Raw genomic sequence first — 12,870 nt, forward strand, 5'->3', positions numbered from 1 at the left:
GATAGTTATTCGTAACATTTCCAGGTTGTTTGACACGACTACGGTGGTCGTCGTATGTATGGAGTGATTAGGCTGTGTGTGGACTATTTTGGGAGGCTCAATATGTTTATTATTGATGTTGTTTGGGCTGTTTGGTGATTGTTTTGAATGGTGTGAGGTCATATATATAGGGGAGGTGCTGTCCGTTTCATCGTAAAATAGGTTGTGGTCGATACATAATAGTTATGACGCTTAAATGATAACGATAGTATCGTTTCTCTTATTGTAGACTAAGGAGTTTTGACAATTGCATAGCTTGAGATTGGGGCAGTATATACAAGGTATGTGAGGCTATCCCTTTCCTTCTTTTGCACGACTCCGATTGCACATAATGTAATGAACGATCTTCCAAGATACTCTACTCTTAGAAGCTAGCAGTACTTACATTGTTTTCCCTCTTATGGAACGATTGATGTTAATGTTGCTTCTCTTAGTCTTATGTTATCAATGTTGTTGGTACTTCCTGATTCTTATAAGGTTCATAGTGAAGAGTTAGTCCTAATAACGTGTACAGAGGATACCGACCTTACGTCACTCCGAAAGGTTTAGAATGTGATTCCATGAGTCGAGCATGCATTATATATATGTATCTATTTTACTCTACCGAGCCACGCTATAGTTGGCCGGGTACGGCACCTATTGTGCAACCACTGATCAGTTGGGTTTTACCGAGCTCCACGTGGCCGGGTACGATTCTACCGAGCCTATTATGGCCGGGTACGATATGATGATGATGATGCCCACAGAGGCGAATGCTTTAAAGGTTTATGTATTTATACATATGTATCATGCATTTCATGTAAGTAGCCCTCAGAGGTACTAAGATGTTACAGGTTGTATATTCTCTATCCTTGCTTACATTACTGATCGTATTTATGGTTCCTTGCCTTACATACTCAGTACTTTATTCGTACTGACGTCCTTTTATTTGTGGACGCTGCATGTCGTGCTGCAGGTCCTGATAGACAGGCAGGTGCAGCTCCCCCACCACAGTAGACTGTCCAGTTCAGCGGTGATTGGCGAGATCCCTTCTCCGGACTTGCCTTGGTCTTGGTATGCAATTTTTGTTATAGACATTATGGGTATGTCGGGGCCCTGTTCCGGCTATGTTGCAACACTTATGTTCTTTTAGAGGCTCATAGATAGGTGTCGGCTCATGTATAGTTTGGTATGCCTTGTCGGCTAGTTTTTGTTGTATAGTCTTTCATAGTAGCGTGGTAGCTCATACCTTATATGTAGTTTCTTGATTGTCTGGTCATCCCCTGCTATGTATGTTCATGCCGTCATATTTTATTGCTGGTTGTCCATGATCTAGGTCTACCATTTATATTGATCTCGTCAGCCTTAAAAGATAATAATGAAGGTTAGATGAAATGTACGTTGGTGCTCGGCAAGTGTGGTCGGGTGCTAGTCATGGCCCTTCAGTTTGGGTCGTGACACTTGCTCTCTCCATCTGATCACAAACTCTCTAAAGCTTTCCTCCAGCTTCTTTTCCATTTTAGATAGGGAGGAGCGGTCTGGGGTAACACCTGATCTGTATTGAAAGTATCGAACAAAATCTTGAGCCATGTCACCCAATGTAGGCCACTTACCAACATCTTGACGATTATGCCATTCCAAAGCTACCCCGGTCAGGCTCTCACTGAAGTACGCCATCAACAAATCATCTTTCTTGCCAACACTTCTCATTTCACTGCAATAATCCCCTTCCTTGTTTGTTCTTTAAGGATTGTTCTATGCCTTTCAACCTCCTGGGTATCCCATCTCGCCCTTTTTTTCCTACGAACTCTTCATTTACAACATGAGGCTCATCCCGCGGACCCTGCTTGTATGAGTTGGGAACCTTGTGGGTAACCTCTAAGGGGTAATATTGGGCATCATGAGCTTTGAGTGGGTGTTCATTATTGGGGATGGTGGATAAGACCGGAGGGCAATTTTTGGGAAAGGTAATTGGAAGATAAGTGATGGAGCTAATAGGGTGGTTGGGAAAGCCATGATAAACGGGTGGATCTAGAGAGTATGAGGGATCATCTGGCAATATGACCGGTGTTTGGGTAAGGGTAGCATTTAGGAAGCTAGGTGGTGGAAGGGGTGGTGCCTTCCCAGTCATCCAGGCCTGATACATGTCCGCCATGTGTTGTCTTAACATCTTCACCTCTTCAACCAACCCATTGTCATGTTCAACCAATTGCTTTTGGGCACCTGTATCAACCAACTCAGTTTTGTTGTTTTCTGCCATTGCCTTTTGACTTTATGTTGTAGAGAAGAGTTACCACTTTAAAAAAAATCACAAACCAACCACCCTTCTGCTATGAATATAACAAAATGAAGTCATCACGTTAGCGTTAGGGCATTTAACATAAGATAATCTCACTTTACGTGCAATGCACCTAGCTACAGTTATCGGTTTTAAAATGACTTCGAGGGTACAACGGTCAGTTGGTATCATCCCAATTTATTCATTTCAATCCTTTCTTTTCTTTTTTTTTTCTAGCAATTCTTAGATCGCTCATTTTCCTTCCCCTTTTTCTTTCTGATTATCGCTCTTTTTTTTCCTTCTCATTTCTCACATCCCATGACTTCCCCCCCCCCCCCTTTTTCCTTTTTTTTCTTTTTTTTTTCTTTTTTTCCTTTTAATAATAAAAAAATGAATCGATCGAACCTTATGTAGGTTGCCGATGTATCATGACCCCGCATGAATCAGATCTTTGCGTAGTTCTGGCAGATCGGGAATAAATGAAACAAATTGACGTTCTCTGTTTTTTTTTTCTTTTTCTTTTCTTTTTACCTTAATGACTACTCTGCTGAGAAAAGAGAAATAAATGAAGCAAATCTTTTTTTTTTTTTGAATTTTCTAAACTTAATGTTCTATAACTTATTTTAAACTCAAGCTTAACAGATTTTTTTCTTTTCTTTGAAAAAATACTCTGTTAAGGAAAAACTCTAGAAGAGAAATATATTTTTTGATTCCTTTTTTTAGGAAGAAAATCTAAAGAGTGAACCACAGAAAAATATTTAGAATTTTCATTTGATATTCTGATGCAAGGTTTCGAAACAAGCAATGAAAAAGATAAAACAAAATGTTTTTGGATTTCAATTTTGATTGTCTAAAGAAGAATTTCTAATGATAAACAAATGATAAAGTATATTTTGTTTTCTATGTACAATATCCTAAAGTTCTAATGTTTTTTCATTTTTCACTAATTTTCCCAAGAAACACCTCAAAAGAAAATCTTTTGGATTTTGGAATTAATACGATTTTAAAGAAGTACTAAAAGAAAATTCTTTTTTTTTTGAATTTGGTCCTAATATAGTAGAGAAAATATAAAAACAATTCATTTTAAGTCCCAGATATTAATTGCCTAAAGGAAAAACAATCTCAAAGGAGAATTTTTTTTTATTTCTTATAGCAAAAACGCAAAATTTCTTCTCTTTTTTTTTCTGGATTTTCGACTTGTAACACATTTCCACATACAAAATAAGAAATACAATAAAAAAAGACTCGGCAAACTTAACCTGACTATTACAATTCTACATCACCTAAAAGACTAAATACTACTATACATGACTAGAAAATAAAACAAAAATAATTGACTCAAAAACATAAAATGGCTCCTCGAGCAGCTCCTGAATGCAGTGATCCTGGGGTATCTGTCATGCTCAAACTCCAGTAAGTAGATCCACACCTGTATGAGAAAACTTAAACTAGCACTATGTGAGACAATAACATTCCCTAAGAAACATGCAAGACATGATTGAGGCTATTTTTGTAAAATGGCTTATTTGGCCAAAAGGTGGCTAGAAGTACAAAATTTGGCTATGACCCCGCAAAGCCAAGGACCTAAGATTTACTAGGAAGATCGGACCCTATGTGGGTTGCCTACGTATCATGTCCCGAAAGACGAGAATCAGGTATGCGTAGTTTGGGGCAGATAGGATACGGGCGAGAAATAAAAACAACAACTAATTTAGAGAAAATATTTTTTTTTTCTCTCTTCTTTTTTTTTTTTTTGAAAAATGATGAAACATGTAAACTCTTTTTTTTTATTTTCTTTTTCCCCTTTTTTGATTTTTGATTTTTGAAAAATGATGAAAAAGTACAAAAATCTTTTGAATTTTCCAAGCTCTCTTTTTTTTCTCTTAACAAAATGTAACAGAAAACATAAGGCCCCACTCGCTTTATCTTCACACTTCACCCTCTTTTTTTTTTCTTCTTTCTTTTTTCATTGTTTTTTTTCATTTACCCTCAGCTATCATTGGTCCGCCAAATGACCCTTTTACCCTTGAATAAATGCAACATGTAGCACATAAGATGCATTAGGATGGTCTTTTTTTTGGGGTATACCTGTCCCAGACGGACCCAACCCCTGTGTTGAGTCCACTAAGTCAAGTGCACATGATGAAACAAGCGTTCCTACTAGGGATCCAGCATGAAGCTGAGTTATTCTAGGTTCAAGACCTGGGTATTTGTTCTAGACTTGTATACTCGAGCGGACAACTCGAGCCGAGGAGGGGGCTACGTACCGAGAACTAAAAGGACATCCAGCTTAGTAACTTGTCTGAGCCTCTTTCTTATTTTAAGATATGACACTAACAGAATAAGGAGTCTCGACCAACGAGCACATCCTCGAAGATGAGAAAAGAAGGGTTTCATAGCAATTTAAATACAGTTCAGGATAATATCAAAACGGTGAAATCAACATTTAGCACATTAGGCCCAAACATGTAATAAAATCGGATAATAAATATAGCCAAATACAACAATTATTCTAAGCTCGAATTCTGAACCCTGAACCAGAAATTCTGGGTTCGATCCCCAGCAAAGTCGCCAGAGCCGTCACACCTCCTTTTTTCACCTCCCGGGGAAGGGTGTATATAAGGGAGTTTTTTCCAACTTAAAGTGACAATCGAAACGGGATTATTTTATTTAAAATCAGAGTCGCCACTTGGGATAATTTATGGTGTCCCAAGGAACCGGTTCCAATCCCGAATCGAGGAAAAGATTGACTCTGTTTAACAATCCGCGAACTAAAAATCCGGGTAAGGAATTCTGTTAACCCGGGAGAAGGTGTTAGACATTCCCAAGTTTTGTGGTTCTAGTACGGTCGCTCAACTTTTATATTTGGCATATTTACTGATTTTAATACATGTTTTAGCTTATGATACAATTTTAAATAATTAATCGCTTTTAATAATTTTTAAGGAAGATTGCAACGTCATTTAAAATACGTCTTGAACCACGTCACATAAATGCACCCGAGATCCACGACACATTTTATTTAATGTTGTTGGGATTTGGATTTGGGTCACATAAATGCTCACCCGAGTTTAGGAAAGTAAATTATTAAAAGGACCTGCTTAAAGCAACTACGCTTTTGCAATTTTGCGAGGGCCATAGGCTAGGTGATTAGATGGCACACCTCAAATTTATTAAAGGAAAAGCATTCAACTAAGAACTACGAATATTTATATTCAAAACTAATTAGAGATTAAGTATCACAACTACGTCATGGGAACCATACCCGTAATTGCGATGAAGTAATCTCTACAGCAGCTCAAAAGAACAATAATTGAGTCAATTCCTAGCAACCTTTCTACAACGGACGGAGATCTATGAAGCTGCTCCTTTGATAATAAAAGAAGATCATGTTGTCAAAGTTCTTAAGCCTATTTATAGAAGGGACAGTGAATGAAAAAAAAACAATCTTCAACTCTTTTTGCCGTATCTCATCAAAGACCATCTTCAAACAACGTTACGAAACAGAAGAGAATTCGACGAATGAACTAATTTAACAATAAGACAAATTCTAAATAGATGTTTTATTACTCTGCTTTATACTTAGAATCAAGGAAAGCTACGAATATTCATGAGCAAACACACTATAGATTCTACAATTAACACCAAATTCAAAAAAAACTCACAGGAGAACAAACAGTCACAAAAGCAATTTTGTATTTATCGCCACTATTAGCAAGTATATTATGGAGAAGGGAGAGATGTTGAACCTCAACAGCAATAAAATCAGCAGCTACGCAGATCTTGGCTCCTAAATTTGAGCGACAAAATAGCAACAAAAATCTAACGAGAACCGCGACTGGAACGGTGGGCTACAGCAAATCCGATCCAAATCCGGCACCTCAATCGCTCAAAAATTGAATACTCTCCATTTATTTTATGTGAGATTGTAATATGTTATACCAAAACATTATCTTAACCTTGACTCTAATATAGAAAATGGTTGCTTCGTCTAAGTTGTTGTAAACGGACTAGAAAATGCGAGATGAAGCATAAAGTTTGTTGCTCCTTTTGGGTTGGATTGGGGGTGATTTCAGGCTGATCTGGGCTAAAGTTTATGGGTGTCACTGACGGTGAGGAAGAAAATCAGAAGAGATGGGGATGCCGGCATGTCACTGTTGCTCTTAATCTCACCTCTCTGTTCGTGTGTGTGTTTTGGAATGAGGGGTCTGTTGGTTTTTCGTTTCAATGAAGAAGAAGCTCATGGTGTATGTTCTTGTCGCTGATGATGATCAAAAACGGCTGAGCTTAAGGTGTGATTTTTTTTTTGGTAATTGCAGCTGGTCAGGGGTGTGTGTGAAGGAGACGAGCTACATGGGTGGGGTCCTCTGAAAAACGGCGCTTCAGATCTCCTCTTTTAGCGTTATTTTTTTCTTTTGATTTTTTTAAGCATTAATTTATAGGTAGAGTCTAGGTTTAGGTGTATTTTGTGTATTTTGCCCATTAGTCCCTAGGTCTTTTGTGTTAAGTCCTTAGGGTCTTCATTATTTTTATTTTTTTGTTCCAAAGAAGAGTCCAGAAGGGTCCCTAGGCTTAATGGACTAATCCGAATTGGGCCAAGAATTGGGTTCTAAAACTCTTAAAATTATGATCCAACACCTTAATTGACTCATTTTATAGTAAGATAAAAATACTACCCCATGCAAAAACTAACATGAAACTATTATATATTTTTTATTATTTAAAAATGAAAATATGGTTCTATTTTTGTATTTATTATTATTTTTTTTTGAAAGATACATACTAAAATATTTTTTGTAATTTTTATTTTTCTTGTAATAAAATAAAGTAAAAGAGTAAAAATGAGTTGAAATAGCTATATTAGGCCTAAATTAAATATTTTACGATAAAATATAAAAAATCTTGGGGAGGGTCAAAAATCACATGTCTACAGTAATCACAGTAAATTTTATATTTTGATAACTAATAAATCAATACTTACACGAGAAATGGTACAACTTTGGGACAATTTAGCAACACATAAAGTGTAGCTGACTTGCACTCCATATTACTCAAACTTCTCTTTCTAACATCCTTAGAACATCGACCTAGTTGATTGAATATGGACATTGGTGGATATAATGGATCATTCACACATTCAACCGTGTACCTATTGAGCCTATTCCTAGAACATGGAACGTTACTCTCAAAATAATAAGAGCAAAAATGAGCAGTTTCCTTTGCAAGATAAGCTTCACATATAGATCCTTCAATCATATTCCTCTGCTTAACAAATTATTTGCATTTGCCAATTGTCCTACATAATGTCATGTTAGCCAACAACATTCAAATAAATTATAAAATTACATCAAACTTATAATATTACCTCTCAAAGGGATACATCCATCTGCATTGAACAGGCCCTCCAAGTTGTGCCTCGTGTACAAGGTGGATTGGAAGGTGTTCCATCACATAAAAAAACTATATGGAAATATTTTTTTCATCTTTCTAGAAGTTACACGAATGTTCTGATCCATCTGGAGAAGGTTTTCTTCCCTTAATGTGGTAGAACACAAGTTTTTGAAAAACAAACTAATCTCTGTGATGGGTTTCCGGATTCTTTCAGGCAAACCACAAAATGCAATAGGCACTAAGGTCTCTAGAAAATATGACAGTCATGACTTTTCAAATGGCTCAACTTCCCTACTTCCATATCTATTTTTTTTCAAGATTCGACGCATAACCCTCAAGCATTTTTAATTTCGTAACCCAATCACAAATTTGTCATCTTTCCTCTAAAGTGAATGTGTAACTTGCTTTAGGCTTGAACACCTTATCATTGTTTGCTGTCACTTCAATGTGCCATCTCATATGAGGAGCAGAACTCATCGACACATATAACCTCTTTAACCAGGTATAAGAGGTAAATAATGCATCGCCTTGATAGCGATCATATTTCCGCTGGAAAGCCTCTTGAAACAAGGCTTTTCGCAAAATTTACAACTGTCTAAAGTTGCATCATCTTTATAATATAACATGCAACCCTCTTCACAACAATCAATTCTCATTGGCGAAAGTCCTAACTTAGAAACCAATCTCTTTGCCTTATAGAAATCACCGGGTAAGTTGATATTAGGGTCAACTAGTTCACTCATAAGGTCAATGAAAGAGTCCATGGCTGCTTGAGAAATATTCCAATCAAATTTGGTACTTAGTAATCTAACTGCAACAGACAGCTCAGAGTGCGGACTTCCTTCACGTAGTGGACGGCTAGCTTCTTCTAACTGTTCATAAAAAACGTTTGTCATCATTAGGAGTTTGTTCAATATTTTTATTGGGCTCACCCCCGAAGTGCATCCCAAAAGCATCCGCAACCATATCTTGAATTCTAGAATCAAGATTTGTATTCTCCATCGACCTACTACTTTCACCAACAACCATGTTATGAAATATCTCACGGCTACCATCGATATCTCCATGATTAGTCCACATAAAGTAATTCTCTATAAACCCCTTCCTATAAAGATGAAGCTTAACTACCTCCGATTTTTCAAACTCCACACAGCCACACCTGACACAAGGGCACCTAATTACTCCTTCACTTTGGCATGGTGGAAGTGACGTTGCATGTCTAATAAAGTCATCAACCCCTTCTACAAAATCCTCCCGCAATCCCCGCCGATTAGGATAATTCCTATTGTACATCCAAGTACGATGTTCCATCTATACAAATAAAATAAGAACAAATTAATTTAGTTAATTCATATCCTACTTTTTTTTAGTTATTTCATATCCTAAAAGTTCCAATTCATATCTTAAAAGTTCAATTTATATCTTAAAAGTTCAATTCATATCCTAAAATTTCAATTTATAAACTAAAAGTCCAATTCATATCCTAAAAGTTCAACTCATATCCTAAAAGTTCAATTCATATCCTAAAATTTTAATTTATAAACTTAAAGTTCAATTTATAAACTAAAAGTCCAATTCATATGCTAAAAGTTCAATTTATAAACTAAATTTCAATTTATAAACTAAAAGTCCAATTCATATCCTAAAAGTTCAATTCATAAACTAAAAATCAATTCATATCCAAAAGGTCCAATTCATATCCTAAAAGTTCAATTCATATCCTAAAATTTCAATTTATAAACTAAAAGTTCAATTCATATCCAAAAGGTCCAATTCAAATCCTAAAAGTTCAATTCATATCCTAAAAGTTCAATGCATATCATAAAAGTTCAATTTGAATCACAAGAACAAATTCTAAACCCTAGATTCTAACTACACTATTCAAGACAATACAAAGTTAATAATTCAATTCTAACTAAACTATTCAAGACTAATTAAACTAATTAGTTAATAAAACTAATTAACAAAACTAATTAAAACAAGACCTAAACCCTAGTCCTAAATAAAGTACAATATTCAAATAATTGAAACAATAAAATACAATGTTCAAATAATTGAAACAAAACCTAAAAATAACAAAGAAATGGGTTGTAATTCAAACCTAGAATTTTTAGGTGGAGAAGGAGAAGGGAGTCAGTGACAGTGGCCAGCGACAGCGACGGCGACGGCAAGCGACGGGCGGCGGCAATGCGGGATGGGAAATGGGATTTGTGTGAGGGAAATAGAGAAGGAGAGGGAAAGATATTGAGAGAGGAGTTAGGGAAATTTTGGGGAAGAAAGTAAGAGAAATGGGGGAAGTCCGTTATTTCATTCTGAATTTCAGAATTACCGACCAACATTGGTCGGTACATTAAGTTTTGACCATTTGACCAAATACCGACCAACTTTGGTCGATTTTTAAAAAAAAAAACTAAATTCTTTTTTTTTTGTTTTTATTTCTTAAAATATTATAAGCTGTAAAAAATTATTATAAACCATAAAAAAATTATTATTAACTGTAAATATTTATTTTATTTAACTATACAATTATTATAAATAATTATAAACTATAAGCATAATCTTTACAAAAAATTATATTAACTAGGTAATTACTTTTAATAGATTATAATAGCATCTATGTAAGTAAAGTTTCTAAGTTATATTTAAGTATATGAGTAATTTCACACACACACACATACTATATTGTAATTGATGATCAATATTATACATTATTACATACGAATAATTAATCAACTGATAAACCAATATAATATTATTCTATTTTAGGTCGAGACATTTTATTTTTTTATATATTAATCGATATAGGTCAAAAGGTTTTGTTTTTAATATTCATCGATGTATCTGAATAAGTTATAAGTCGATGAATCAATTTACAAGCCTATCAATACTTAAAAGAACCCGACCCTGTGTTCCTAGCGCTTCGTGTTCTTATATATTTACGGCTATCAGTAACGACCCGACCGGTCGTTTTGAATAAGTACAACCTCGTTTCCCCATATACTGCTAAATTCATGCTTCACGGTTCTTATGTAACTTGCTGGGGGAAATTGGTTCGGGTTCGGAAAGGTTTTTGAAAGGAATTGAGACACTTAGTCTCCAAGAAGAGAGCTTAAGTTGAATTAAATTGACCGGAAGGTGAAATATGAGTAAACAAATACGGAATGGATTTTTGATGATTCCAATAGCTCCGTATGGTGATTTTGGATTTAGGAGCGTGCCTGGAAAATTATTTGGAAGTTTGTAGTTCAATTAGGCTTGAAATGGCGAAAAAGGGAAGTCGCAATTTGGAAGTTTGACCGAGGGATTGACTTTTTGATATCGAGATCAAAATCCGACTTAAGAAGTTGAAATAGCTCCCCTATGTCATTTATGACTTGTGTGCAAAATTTGGGGTCAATCGGACTTCATTTGATATATTTCAGCGTTGTTTGTGGAATTTGAAAGTTCCTTAGTCCTTAGGCTTGAATCCGAGGTGGATTCGGTGTTTTGGTTTTGTTTGGAGTAATTCAAAGGCTTGACTAAATTTTGATGATGTTATGGGATGTGTTGGTACATTCGGTTGAAGTCCTGGGGGCCTCAGGTGTGTTTCGAGTGAGTTTTGAGCGAGTCCGGACATTCCAGAACTTAGAAAATGGATGGGGGCAGAAGTTTTAGCGCTAGGCGCGGTGGTTTTAGTGTGGCCGCGAAAAATGGTCTGCGGTCATGAAGAATCCGCAGGTCGTTGGTCCAACTTCAGAAGTTCATATCTTTTGATATACAAGGAATTGCGAGATGATTCAAAAATGAAAGTTGTAGATCTTTGAATCTAGTTTTCAGAAACATATTATAATAGCCATTTGGACATCTGTAGCAAAGGTTATGGCCAAAACACTAAAGCCTGTCACTACAGAGGAAAACCTGTGCGGCCACAGTCGTTTTTGTGCGGACTGCACTGGTTTTGTGCAGACCGCGGTCGTTTTTATGTGGTCCGCAGAGGTGGAATTCATTGGGGTACTCTATAAATACGGGGTTTTAGGTTTTATTTAACATTTTGACCTAGGGAACTCGGATTTTGGCGATTTTTCGAAGGTTTTTCAAGAAATTCATCGGGGTAAGTGATTCTAACTCAGATTTGGCTAGAGTACATGAATCTATCATTGAACCCATCATTTAATTCGTGATTTGAGATGGAATTTGGGAAGAAAATTGTGAAATCTTTCAAAAATGTAAAATGATGTTTTGAAGGACCAAATGGTATCGGAATTGGATAATTTTTATATGGGTGAACTCGTATCGGAATGGGTATTCGGTTTTGTAAATTTTTATCCGATTCCGAGACGTGGGCCCAAGGGGCATTTTGGTCATTTTACCTAATTTCGCGTATTAGCTTAGAATTTAATTGTAGAATGAGTTACTTGAAGTGTTATTTATGTTATGCAATTTAATTGGATAGATTTGGGCCATTTAGAGTCGGATACGTGTGGCAAGAACGTGGTTTCAGATTGATTATTGAGCCAGATCGAGGTAAGTGTTTGGTCTAACCTTAGCTTGAGGGATTAGGAGTTGTGTCCTATTGGCTATTTGTTTCTTGTTGAGTACGACGTATAGGCATGGTGACGAGTATCTATACATTGGTGTCAAGCATCACCGTGAGTCTTATATTGTGATTTTCATGATTTCGTTGTATTATTCATCCCTTGGTGAAGAGTTCTAATTGTTGTATAAAGTTTGTGGAAAGAATTGTGACCTATAAATATTGAGGAGCTTTGGCTCAAGTTGTATAGTGAAATTGTGAAAGTATAAGTGACAATTGAAACTCTAGAGCATTGGCTCGAGTTGTGAAGTGAATTGTGAAGTAAGAGTGAGGAAAAGAAGAGACCATTATGTTGCCCCCTTGCCGGGCTATTGTTGAATTGTGGTTCCCTAGCATTGTGTTCTTAATTGATATTACAGATGCTTAGGTTGAGGATTCTTTGTGTTGGGTAGGGATTATGGGTATAGCTGAGGTAGTTAGATGTTGGAATGAGGTTGGTTATAGCTGAGGTAGTTAGGTGCGGTAACGAGTTTGGTTATAGCTGAGGTAGTTAGGTGTGGTGACGAGTTTGGTTATAGCTGAGGTAGTTAGGTGTGGTGATGAGTTTGGTTATAGCTGAGGTAGTTAGGTGTGGTGACGAGTTTGGTTATAGCTGAGGTGGTTAGATGTT

This window comes from Nicotiana sylvestris, chromosome 5 (genome assembly GCF_000393655.2).
Source record: "Nicotiana sylvestris chromosome 5, ASM39365v2, whole genome shotgun sequence".
NCBI classification, from domain to species: domain Eukaryota; kingdom Viridiplantae; phylum Streptophyta; class Magnoliopsida; order Solanales; family Solanaceae; genus Nicotiana; species Nicotiana sylvestris.